At 35.5% G+C, this 13,898-nt stretch overlaps 1 pseudogene; it reads right to left on the reverse strand.

Annotated features, from left to right (window-relative positions):
• Positions 1-5,169: 5,169 nt before the first annotated feature.
• On the reverse strand, positions 5,170-12,436 carry LOC128210776 (BTB/POZ domain-containing protein 6-B-like; annotated as a pseudogene).
• Between the last annotated feature and the right edge of the window lie 1,462 nt (positions 12,437-13,898).

The raw sequence follows: 13,898 nt of genomic DNA on the forward strand, positions 1-13,898 counted from the left end.
GTCAAGGTCACTGTTACTAAAAATAAAAAAAACGGTTTCCGGACGATAACTCATGAAAGACTAGTTTTTCTTGTCAGCAGTGTAACTTCTAAATTACTCAACAGATTTAAATAAAACAATACATGCATGATAAAAGAAGATGCAGTGTGCAGTAACCTTGGAGTTATGGCCTCTTTTCAAAGGAATGGTTTGCCATTCCTGTGTCCAGGCGGCATTTGGGGGTATTTGTCACTCCTGTGACAGCTCTAGTTTTTTTAACAAGCCCTGCTATATTAAATCCAGAACTTGAGCAGGCCTGGAAGACATTTTACCAGTGCAGGGCTTGCTGGCTTGTGTTAATTTCGACCACTGGTCACTGACTGAAAATCAAATCTCTGAGCATCTTTGAACATGTGGTTGTAGTGTTGTATTTTGCTTCATTTTAAATGCATTTGGAACTGTTTCGTAGATATTTGTGATTCTGTATGTGTGTGCAATGCTGGAAGGTTTTTTTGTGTTACATTGTGATGGTTTTTGAGTTTAATATTGTTGTGCCATATTTAAGTGTTAATAAACATCTACATATATAAATGTTCACTGACATTTCTAGCTTATAAATTGTTGCCATGTGTATGAAACTTGTTACTATGTTTTTCTTAAGGTCTAATTGCATAATAAGTTATATTGTTTGGATAAACACTTTAAAGTTTTAAAGGCCTAAAAAAATACATTTGGTTCGGGTTACCTGACCCTACCTACGAAATAGGCACCTACCCTACTGTTTCTATAGTCAGATGATAAAAAAAATGAAAAACTAAAAAAATGAGTTTGTTTTTTAAGTGTGATCTCATATGTAGTATAAAACATTGAACACTTTATACAGAATATTACTTTAACATCATTCTCCAATGACGAAAATAGCATTCTTTTATAAAGCCTAATAAAAAAAAAAAATGCCTACCTACCCTATCTTTTTTTGGAAAAGGATGTAACCCTAACCAAACTTTTTTTTGGGCCTTAGCTAAAGAGAATCGGAAGCTTGTTGGTAGCTCCCGTCTGCTTACACATTGACTAGCACAGAATGAAATGCTTAAGACTGTAATTTTTATCTTTTGTTTTTTATTAAAACTTATGACGTGATTATTAATACATACAACCATAACATGTATATACTAAGCAGTTGAAACCTAATATCCCTTCAATTAAACGCAATTGCTTACATTTTCTGTCAAAATTGATACTGTTAAAATTCTTCACAGCTGATTCAATGTGCCCTTTTTCTCCCTTGGCACCCCGTCCCTCTTCTGCAGCCATTTGACCATACTTGTTTTCATATCTTAAATACATCCTGAGAATATAATAGCCCTCGCAAGTGAAATTCAGAATGATGAAGATCTGGAAATGTCTGCTTAGATACAAACATGTATTGCATAACCAGTATTTTGAAATTTTCTTCAGTAGTTGTTTAGTTTTCCACTTAACAGGCTTATGGTCAAACATATTTGATATTTTTATTGCAAATTATGAATGAACTTGCATTAGTGATTGCTAGAACTTTGATGGCTGGACATTCTATCCTAGGTGGTAGATACCAATTCTATTCAGATTGATCATGTTGTGTGTATATCATCGTTATTCATCTCGAGGAACCATATTTCATTGATTAACATTACTGGTATATATTGGTCCATTATTTTTTGTCAGTATTAATGATTTATTCCATTCTAAATGCAGTATGTTTGACTGTCAAAGATTTTAGCTGTACAGTTCTGGTTTACAAGAATTAGGATTAAATTGGTGCGATTGGAAACAGCTATAGTATGTACTGGTATGGTCATAAAATAAAAATGCATTTCATTTCCTGGTGATACATTTTAAATTATTAGTTATCAGAAATGAAATTTACATAAAATATTGTATTGTTTATGTGTTAAAATCATGTAATTATTTATTTGTAATTAAAATGTCTCTAAAATATTTGAAAAAAAACAACAACATTATTTCATACATATGTTAAATAACTCACTGGATGAGTTTTGTACATTATTATGTACAGGGGTTCTAATGTTCAGGAATCCTAAAATCAGGATGGAGAGCTATTAACTGCAGACTATTTTACAGATAAAAAGATTGTTTGTTTTTTTGGTGGACATTTGTTTCAAAAACAGTAGAAAGTATTTCAAAAGGAGTGAAACCCCCTATACCCTACTTTGAGCAATGGACCCTGCTAGTTTCAGGATTGACAATTATCCGCTTGTCGAACCCCTGTATGTTCTTCCAGATTATTAAATGATGGTTATGATCTTTTTCAAGAGTTCATATACTGAATTTGTTCCAAAATCCATTTTCTTGATGATCAAAATGGCTTTATAATTAATTAGAACTAATATCATGTGTATATTACAGAATATAGTTGTTTACAGACTTACAGATAACATGTTTCAATACACAGATGCTGTTTGCTTTACATGTGCCAATAAAAAAGATGACAAGAGCAGACTTTTTCTTCTTCATATCTTATATGTTAATAATTTGAAACTGGAGGAAGTTTAACGATTAATTTAATGTACTAGACTAGTTCCTGAAAGAGTGTATGAGCACATTAAAGCCACACTCACGTCCATGAGTATCGCTACAAATAACTGATAACTGGTTGCAATACCCCATTCTCCTCCACCAGAGTGATGAGGCTATGGTACCACACTTAGATTTATAGTTATCAAACCTCTGATGAATGAGTGAGCAGTACCCCTGATATCGAATAGTGCCCACAAAAATATAACTTTGTTGAAAAGTATGTTCACCAAACTTGTAAAACAATCTTTTGAATGTTGAAAACCTTGACAAACCCCGATGTAATCATGAATTGTGTATTGTATTACATAGCACATGTTACACCCTGATGCCTCTTTCTAGTAACGTAGACGTCCCGGGTTGGACACTTGCTGCAGACCAACAGTTTTATTTATTTTTTTTGTCTATTTTTAGCTTTACTATTCGAAGAATAAGGAGAGCTATACTACTCACTCTGGCATTGGCGTCAGCGTCACAACTTAAGGTTTTGCATGCAAGCACCTTCGATTCATTATCACACCAAAGACATCATGTGTATTGCATTGACTCTTGTGTGCTCCCAATTACCCAACCTACTTAATTAATGAAGTTAGATAACACTGTCTGATTTTATAATGCAAAGTATAGCCTTTTATTATTCGACTTAAAAGTTCTGGTTATTATCACACCAAAAACATCATGTATTGCATTGAAACTTTGGATATGTGTACCCAACTACCCAACCTACTTTATTAATGAAGTGAGATTATAAGTATCTTCCATGGCCGAGAGTGTAAGATAGGCTCATTCCGACCCGAGCGTAGGGTGTTTTGCGGAAACGAGGTTTACCGAGGCGAGGGTCGGGATGAACCTATCTTACACGAGCGGCTATGGAAGATGCTTTTTCTCCCACCTCAGTTAAACAAAATTTAGTAAAAGTGATTTTTTGGCTGGATCTCTTTTGTGCGTAGTGAAAATAATTGCGTATGGATATGCAAGAATTCGTAGTTGTCATGGATATGCGCGCAACGATGGTCGGGATGAACCTATCTTTCACTATCCTTCAAACTATTTAAAGACCGATTTGACTATTAACATAATCTAAATCACTTCGCGCATATCCATGACAACCACGAATTATCGCATATCCATACGCAATTACTTTCACTAAGCACAAAAGAGTTCCAGCAAAAAATACATATTTACTTATTCATTTGTTTAACTGAGATGGGAGAAAAAACATCTACCATAGCCGCTCGTGTTCATCACGACCCTCGCCTCGGTAAACCTCGTTTCCGCAAAACACCTTACGCTCGGGTCGGAATGAACCTATCTTACACTCTCGGCCATGGAAGATACTTATAGTCTTTTAATATAGTACAAATTATGGCCCTTTAATTATTCGACTTAAACATTCTGGTTAAGGATTTGCAGTTCTAATCTAATTTTACAGTGATTCATGCATGTTTCACCAACACTTTGCTTTCCTTAAACTAGAAGCGGCGGAAAAGTCTAGCGCGCTGTCTCTGTGACAGCTCTTAATTTTTATTATTTATAGTTTTATTTTTTAAATTTCGTACATGTGAATGAGTTTTCGAAATTTTATTAAATTGTTTTAAATTTGAATACTTTTATTCCGTAGAACATTTTTCTTAATGTATTCAAGAAATTTCTCCACAATATCTATAAAATCATATTATTATAATGTTGCTGAAACATGATGGTAATACTTGAATGACTGCTGAAATGTCAAGGTTTATACTGTTACGCTTTAGGATAATACTTAAAACCTTTCTGAAACAAGTTTCAAATGGTTAATAAATATATGTTATTATGCCTGTTTTGATCAAAAGATGACGCTACAAGTAACTTTAGGTCTAAAGGTCAAGGTCATTTTTAACCACTTTACGTATATGAAAGAAAATGAATAGGCATCACAAGTCGTCTGCAATACATTGTATTTTTCTTGATTTAATGAATTTGGACATGCCCAGGTGCGTAGCTAGCCCACTGTTTATGTGGATTTATAATTGTGCTAGGGGGTTCTGGCGCATAGCCCCTCAGAAAAACTTGAAAACCCTGGTGCAATCTGGTCGTTCTGAGGTGCTTTATTTAGTAGCGAAAATTGACAGCTTAAGGATTATGTAGTCAAGTACGCATACTGCAACATTGGCTGATTTGTTCGTTGATTTATTTTGTCAGAATCATGTGGATTCAATCACGTACTGGCGTTTAGGTAGTTACGCGCCTGAATTGCCGTACAACAAAGTGATAACAAATGCACATTCATATATTGAAAAAATATATTACCATTCTTAAACAAACATGTGTAACTTCTATAACATGGCCACGTAACATAACTTATATTTCAACTTCTATAAGTGCATTCATCTTTTCGCAATTTCATAATGTTAACTGGAGCAAAGGGTATTTGACGTCAAAATATTCGAATCAAAACGTTTTACCGTTATTGTAGATGCTATGTTATTAATAAAGTGATTCATCCATAATGATGTGTCCTAGAAAAGTATTCATGCAACTGTTTGATTGCATGTAATACATGTATAACAAACGAATGTTACAAAACTTTTTAACATTATAAAAATATCCTTTGAATACTCGCTTTACACATAGTTGCTAGGAATGGACCCTGGATAGATGCAGTGACGATATGGAGTTGAACACGCTACTGATGTTAACTAGAACTCCCCTCAACGTGTCCGTGTATTCTAGCGCCTTGACGTCACCGCAGTACACCATGCACGTCACGGCGACGTTGTACTGCGTGTTCGGCTCCAGGTAGACACTCTCTGCCAGAGAGATTGGGCCGCGCTCCGGAACCGGCTCCAGGCGGGGCCGCTGGAGTGATCGGTCCTTCATGTTTGTCACAGCCACTGATATATTCTGTTCGTATCGTGTGGGACTATAGAAGAGACTGACTTTTCGGAGACGTAGGGGGTTGTCTGCTATTGATTAAGATCTGACAAGCGGCGGTTAAACATTTCTTGATATTGTCTGTGGAAGACAATGGCAGTTTTAACTCAATTACACTTCCGGGTCGATGCTTTGCTTCAAACTTTCCAATCTTCTCCGCCATTTCTTCGTCAGTATCGGGATTCCTATGAGACGTCATGTGTTTGTACAACTGCAATTGTTCCTCTGACGTCAACAACTCACTCTCAACCACAACTGACGTAAATTCTGCCACCGGAATTATCGGCAGTCGGATTCTATAAAGCACCTCAGCGAGCCAAGCGCGCTGATTGGTCGGGGTGGGTTCGAAGCCTTTCTTCTCACAGTGGTGCTTCGCCCATCGGACGGCCGCCTTAAAGACGTCAAGCTCCTCTTCGACCCCGAGCGCACCCGCCTTGAGAATCTCGTTGAGTGAGAGGGGCGTCAGCTGCAGGAAATCGTCCGTCAGGAAGACGTCGTTCGCGTTCATGCAGATGAAATCGAGGCACTTACACTAGGGCAATACATAAATATACTGAAATTAATTTGTATGTGGGGCGTAGGTCTGCATAGTGCATACCAGAATTACTTAAATCTTATATTGATAGTGCCTTAAATGTAGAATTGCAATTACTTGGTATAAACTGGTATGCATAATAAAATAAGTACACTGATAGTCATCTTTAGGTATATATGCTTTGAATGTACATATTCCGGAGCCTTACCAACCGAAACCCGACGTGCATAGTAATCAAACATGACAAAACATTCTTAGTTACGAAATAGATAGAATTAATATAGTATAAATATTTCTTAAAAGAAAATTCGAAAAATATAAAAAGATGGCCCTCAGTGAGGTGGTTTGCTTATGTATGCGTCCACCTCTCAATCGACGTGGGCTTGAGCCACAGTTGACCCGCAAGGTAAAATGTTCGCACAGTTTCTCAGTAAGGTCTCTCGGACTTGTTTTACATGAAACGAGCGAGCATGACTCATTTCATTTTTTGCTTGTTTTATATTTAACAATTTAAAGTGAATCCATACATCTCTTTACCTGAAGTAAGTCCATCTGATAGAAGCTGGCCTGATTGAACAAGGAACAGACATTGTTCACGTCGATGGCCGTCTGTAGGAAGTGCTCGCACTCCGCCACGAGAGGCTCAAGTGCGTACTTCCGGGCCGCGTACAGCACGTGCATCACAGTATTCCCGTCAAACTCCACATTGTCGGTGTATATGTATCTGAATAGCAGGGAGGAATAGTAAATAGTGAATTTAAAATGCCTTCTGTCGGATAAAGTATCGTCTGGTTTTACGTTTTGCTCTAAACATTTGTATTGCCCTTTTCTTTAAACAGTTTGAATTTATACAACAATAATATGCAATACTATACAAGTAACAAATGGGTGATACATAAGTTATGTACAACACCATTATATCATCTTCTCCACAACAATGTTTGAACATACGAGTAGTTCATTGCTCTTTGCGCTTAATTGTTTGGAAGACCGAAGATGGTCACTTTCTTAGTATTCAGTATTCAATGCCTTTATACGCCAACACGCATGCGTAAGCTTCTAAATGACTAAACCAAACCAAGTAATAAATATACGAAATATTATATCATAACTTAATATACATTTTGCAGTTTTGTAATCTGCTTTATGGCGTTTGGTTGTCAGAGCGCTTTTAAATGATTTCATGTGAGCTGTCTGACGATCCCATTAGCAGAGGCACGCGCCACAACACTATTTGTTTTGCTGTAACAGCATATTACGGTCACTGTGCTGCTACAAAAAAAGTAATTTTACTTTTCACCACCTGTTTATTGTTAGCCTTACATGATATTACCTCATTTGAGCAAATGATAAAAACCCAAACGATTTTCGTACAGATTAACAAAATCTAAGCCTTTAAAAAGAAATATATTATTAATGGCCACGTGGCCACAAAGTATCCAGTTAAAAGAGCGACAATATATCGCTTATATTATTTTGGTACACACATCGTTTCCGTTTGTTTTGTTTTGATAATTTAAAATAAGGTAAGTAAAACATTATACTTAATTTAAATTAATAAAAACATTAACCTATATTGTGCGCGTTCAGACTCAATAAGTTTTCATGCGAAGTATTGGGTATTGAATATATTGTATTGAATTTTTTTTTCAATTCATGGTATTGTTTTAAACCTTGGCAACGTGCGTATCTAATCACTTAACGATACAGTGGAAAGAAATTCATTGTGACGGACAATTTGACAGACAGTATTCTCAAATTTAGATGCATCTTTTCTTAGACCTACACTTTGCTTTTTGTCTTAGAATGTGCCAATTTTGCGTAAATGTCAAAGAACCGGCGATCTAAGACTGCTGACAAAAGATCAGATCGAAGTTTTTCATAATTACGTTAAAAATGATCTTTTATGCCAAACAAATGGCCAATTCCAAGACAAGAAATACACAAGTTGTGAAAACGGTCAATCTGTGAGAGTGCACATTTAACACTCGGATAGAAGAATAGCGGTATTGTTGTGTGTGCGAGTTTGTTAACAAACGTTTCCCGACCTATCGATGTTAATACAACACGTACATGAATACTGAGTCTTGTTTTCTTTTTCAAATAATGCAAATGAAAAGGATGATTTGCATGATATATTTAAATGTAATCAAATACAATATCGAATCAATTGATCAGTTAATTAAATAAACCTAGTTGCTTGAGAGTTTTTGATGTCGATAGAAAATATTTCACAGATCGAAATATCCCCAAAAATGAAGTTAATATAAAATCGAAGTGATGAAATTTATGACTCTGACACAATAATTTAATAATGGTAATATTTCTCTGGCCAAAAATGACGTCTGTGTGTTCGCAGTAGGCGTGATTAACGAGCCGCATATAAAAGCCGTATTTTTTCCGTGTCATTACCAGCACCATTGCAGACAGAAGCTCAATTTACGCATGTAAAATGGCAGACCAAACAAATCAATGACATAAATATTGCAAAACTCTAAAATCCATCTCACTTTTCATTTTTCAGCGATTTGAGGTTTCATTTCAACAGTTCACAGAAGCACAGATTTGAGAGTTTTCCTTTGATGTCAAGATTCCATACAGTAGAACACGGAAACAGTGTCCTCCATGGAGCGAAGGACACTGTTGTGAAGCGTATAAAAAAGAAAAAAAAAAACAATGCAGTCAAATACCAATTACTTCAGGCTTAGTTAAAATATCAAGAAATTTTCAAGAAAACAAGTGCTATACATGCTTGCCATACATACATACCACTCCTCGTTCACTTGCTACTTACTACTAGAATTACCTAAGGATGGTCCGGAAGGTGGTTGTCCGCATGTCACGCACGATAACCTCAGACGCTGGAAGTGAGTCCTGCTGCTCCCCGCGGCTCGGGAAAACGAAGTAAACGTCCGCCAGGGTTCCACTCATACATAACTACAAACAAATGTATAGATTTAAGGACAATCAATACTATTAAGGAACTATGTCTTATTGTCGCAGACAAATAAATCAACTGCTGTTTAGTCTGCACACTGAGGTCAGATCATTTATTCCGTACATCGAAATATCCATTCGGAGCTCCTCGGCCATTTTTATCGAAAACAACCTCGAATGTATTTGGACGGTTAACATACTCAAAAAGTCCGCTGCAAGTAGATCACGTAGTAATTTTATTCAGCAGTTAAACTTTATGACTTAACTCTCGGAATCTTAATTATCCTTCAAGTTGCAATAATACACTTCACTGGCAATTAATTTAAACTTAGATCAATGAACACCAGCTAAGACACTACATTTAATTAATGAAATGTTTCAAAAAAATAATCAAAGCGCGAGGCGCTGAAAGACTATCTGCGGGCAAATATGTGAGAGTTGCAAATTTTATTTGAACTATGGGAATGGGTGAAGGGCGCATAAACAAAAGTGAAAAAATGTGCCGAAAGCGCTCGTGCCCACACTGGGCGAGGAAACAAACATATCTATATCTTTATGGCGTCTTGTGTCATTTTGTTTTTGTAAATGTCACTTCATTCGTCGTAATCCCCCATCCCCATGTATTTAGTGTTACAATGCATGCCCCATTTCAATCGTTTCTTAAGGTTTTTCGTTGCTTTGATTAGATATCATACGATAGGAAAATACAATACATCATATATATATATATATATATATATCATTTCCTTTTATTAGCATGCACGTTTTGTTTAGGGATTTTTTTTTACAAACAACTTTAGCAATTCAATCGTGCCTAAAGGTTATTCGGTGCTTTGATTAGATAGCATACGTAAGACAAGTTTTATGAACTTTTAATTTTTTAATTCTTTAAGGAAAATGATTCTATTTTAACGAGCAACTTTAGCAATAATACCTTTTAAAATGCAAAGCTTATCAGATGGTCGTTTTCCCGCAGTGAGGACAAACATATGGTCAGTTAATGTATGTAGAAACAATGTTTAGAATACCGGTAAGTTAATGTACAGTCGAACCTCGCTATGTCGACGTCGGATAAGTCGACTTTCCGGTTATGTCGACTATTTTCCGGTCCCGAATTTATTCCTTCTTATTCTATATAAAATAAATCTGTTTGTGTCGATTTTTTTATCTCGACTTTTTCGCTATGTCGACCTCGTTTTTCAGTCCAAGTGGTCGAATTTCACACATTTTCTATGTTCTTTATGTCGAACTGTAGATCGAGACGTAGGTGTGAAAATATTCATGACGGTTTGCGGCATGTCGCAAAATTAAGTGCGTGTCAATATAACAAACTGTCATAATTGGGGGATACAAAAAAGTATTTGGTAAGTGCGAATAATTAAAGTTGTTTGTTTATGTATTTAATTAAAGAGACATTTATTGCTCAAGCTCTTTGGTATGTTAGTTCGGCTGCTCTGGTCGACCAATTCAGAGAAGGACCCGGTATAAAATCTTACAATGTACAAATGTATGCAATTGTGGTTTTATATGTGTTTTGTGTGATCCATAAACGTAAAAGAAATAAATTTGACACAAATAATTCTTCTTTTGTTTCACTTTATTTTGTCAATAATAAGTTTGCTGTTTTCACGACGAAAATATTTAACAAAACCGTTCAATTGTGAATGTAAACATCGTACAATCCAACTCAAATGTGTTGGGAATTGGTGATATTTTTTGTAATTCGGATGAGTCGACTTTTCGTTATCTCGACTTTTTTCACTAGGTCCCGAAAAAGTCGACATAACGAGGTTCGACTGTAGTTGAATCTATTTTTAGATTATCGGAACTTGTCTGTTTTATGAATGAGAATATGATCGTGCTTTTTAAAGTTTATTGATAAATTTATTGTTATTAATGTTTTATGTAAGTACCTGTGTAGAAATAGTACTAGTGCTGTTATGAATGCTTCGTACTCTTTGGATGTTAAACAGGTTTAATCCGAACTACTTTGCTTCACTAAACGTATGCATGACTCACTGTCGTATCAGGGCATGTGTGCTTAAATAAATTGAAAGCCTTATGTCTAAAACTATGCCAAGAATACACCGGAACGAAGCTTTTATGCAAAAAATTAAAAACATTTCATTAGAAATATAAACGCCTAAAATCATAGAAAGAATAGTATCTTGTCATTGTGTAGAAGGTAAATTACAATGTATCTAGGCTCTAGCAAATATGTTAGATAAATATAATGTTGATATTGCGCTTATAAGCGAACACAAGCTCCTACCTAGATCTGCTTTATTTATGAATAGTATTCACATGAATTATAACTGTATCGTTAATGTCGACGAAATTGTTGATAACTACGGTCCCTTAAGTGTGGAAAAGATGGCACTGCCATTATGTTTAAAAAAATCATTTGTCATTTAGTATTTATGAGTTACCATTTAAAGACAACCATCGTATACTCGAAAATAAATTTAAATGTACAGATAGAAAGCCATCAAGATATTTGCAGCATTAGCAATGCGAAACCTGAGATACAACTATTTTAACACTTAGACAATTATTTTTGTTTCTTATCTCATAAAAGTCAAATAAAAAGCACCATTACAAATATTCGTGATTCAGGGTCACGTCAAGTTATAATAACAAACCCTGCAGGCGATGGGACACTTGCGGTCGGTAATCATTTCTGAAACATCATGGGCTAAACTTAAAGTGAATATCAATATGTTATCTTCCTACCAGAGCCTTCATTATCTTGACCCTCATTAATCTGATAAATATAACGATCTAAAAATAATTATATTCCGCTAAAAAGAAAAAAAACACCCGGGATACATAATTACAGCGCGGAAATAGCCGAACAAGCAAAAACTCATACTCGGACTGCAACACAACCAATCTATTTTTATGGTTTCGAGGTCATTCTGCTAAAATTAGAGCGCATTGAGACAAACAATGGGTTAAAACGACATGAATAGGAGTAGTTCTTTTGAGTTTGTGGTCTTAAGACTACCTGCGCGCATTCGCAGATAGTCTATAAACTACTTCAACTGATGAACCGGCATACATCCGAGGTTGTTTTCGATAAAAATGACCGAAGAGTTCCTAATGCGTTATGTCGAGAAGAAAGGGTTGTTTAGACAATGCATACGTTTACGATACAAGATGTACATGGTACAAGCATATTTTAACCAAGAACATGGCTATCAGGCCTGCTCAAAACTATTATACAACAAAAGGAAAAGTATATTATCGTTGTTTCAGAGACGGTGTCAAGGGGCGGTAGAACACTGCCAATGTATGCTTGAGCAATGCTTTTTCTCTTGGTAACGTCTCGAAAATGGTGTTGACACATTCTTTCGAGATCTCCCAAAACAGGAAGTTCCAAAGCCTGTGTACCTGTTCCAAGAGTCCCGCTGAGGTGGATGCCGCTCGCCAGTCTGTCAACGAATGGTCCGGCTTCGCCCCGACAGGTCGGTCCAATGTGCCGGACAGTGTATTCATTTATCACAGCTTGCCTTGCACCAATGAAGATTGTTCACGACCGTTTGGAAATCATAGAGTTCATACTTTAAAAGACTAAATTTTAAAACCTAATAATTAATCTTTATTATCACAAATGTATATATCTCAAATTGCACAGCATCTACGGGTACAGCATGCATTGATTTTGTTTACTTACTATAATCTATTTATTTTCTGCTTTTGGCAAATATGATTAAACGACAGCCAACACTATCATGCAATTAGCAACACATTTGTATGCAATTCAATACATAAGCGTTTATCATTCTGGCCAGAAGCTTAAATACGAAATATACATTCAACTAAACCTTTAAATTGTTCGTTGCAGCAAATTTCATTTATAGTAATCACCCAAAAGCAGACATGTGAATGTTTCTACATAATATGGTCTTTCTATCAAAGACAGTACGACGATATGTCAGAAGATCAAGACAGTAAAATATTTTTTCAGTGTCACAAATCACATTCAACAGGCTTACTTGCAAAATCCAATAAACTTTGCCTTAGCCTACCATTTAAACTCCTTGTTTCAAAATGAATATTACAACTACTCAGAATCGAAAATGTGATCGTAATATAAGATGAACGCAACGGGTTAATATAATGTAAGCGTTTTTGTAGAAAAGAAATATATTAGCTTAATTGAGCTAGGAATAACTGCATTTTTTCGTTTGATAGATTTGCATGAAAATATGATTTTCAGTTTTTTAAAGCAAAGCAATGAATAGACAATAGCCAAACTAACTTCTGTTATAGTTGTCTTTCTAATCTAGACGGGGCTTAACTCTTACGAGGACTAATAGTTCATACATGACATGTAAACAGTTTCTTTTATTTAACATGGTAACCTATTTAAAGGATTATGCTCCACACCAAAGGTCAATGCCAACATTTGTATTTTAATATATTTCAATTGGTATTTGAGGTTATCGTTACAATTATGTCTAAACTGGTTTAATAGCACAATCATGTATATTTTTCTTCATGGTTAAATATTAAGATACATGTTACAATATCTTTCAAATTTTGGTTATGTTGTATGCTTGTAAATTTCCTTGCACATTTCGATATCTGGCCCAATAGAATGTGAAGAAGTCTCTTTAAGGGACGCATCAAAATCGGGTTTTCAAATGATATGGGTAGGGTTATAGCAAATCTTAATCTTGGAGCGAGACCACAAAACACCCTCAGAAAATGATGTTTACATGCGAATAGGACTCACAAGAGTTGCAAATCGCTCATCTCACCAAAACCGGAAGCTGAATGCACGTGTTTAAATATTACTTTGAGGAAAGCCATCCAATCCTCAACAAGAGCAATTGTACATCCTGGGCGTGTACAAAACTGCACGGTTTGTTGATAAAAGGCTTTTAAATGATTCGTAATACATACCCAAATAAGATGAAGTAAAAAATATCAATACACCACCGCATTTAATCCC

The sequence above is a fragment of the Mya arenaria genome, chromosome 12 (assembly GCF_026914265.1).
Source record: "Mya arenaria isolate MELC-2E11 chromosome 12, ASM2691426v1".
NCBI lineage: Eukaryota > Metazoa > Mollusca > Bivalvia > Myida > Myidae > Mya > Mya arenaria.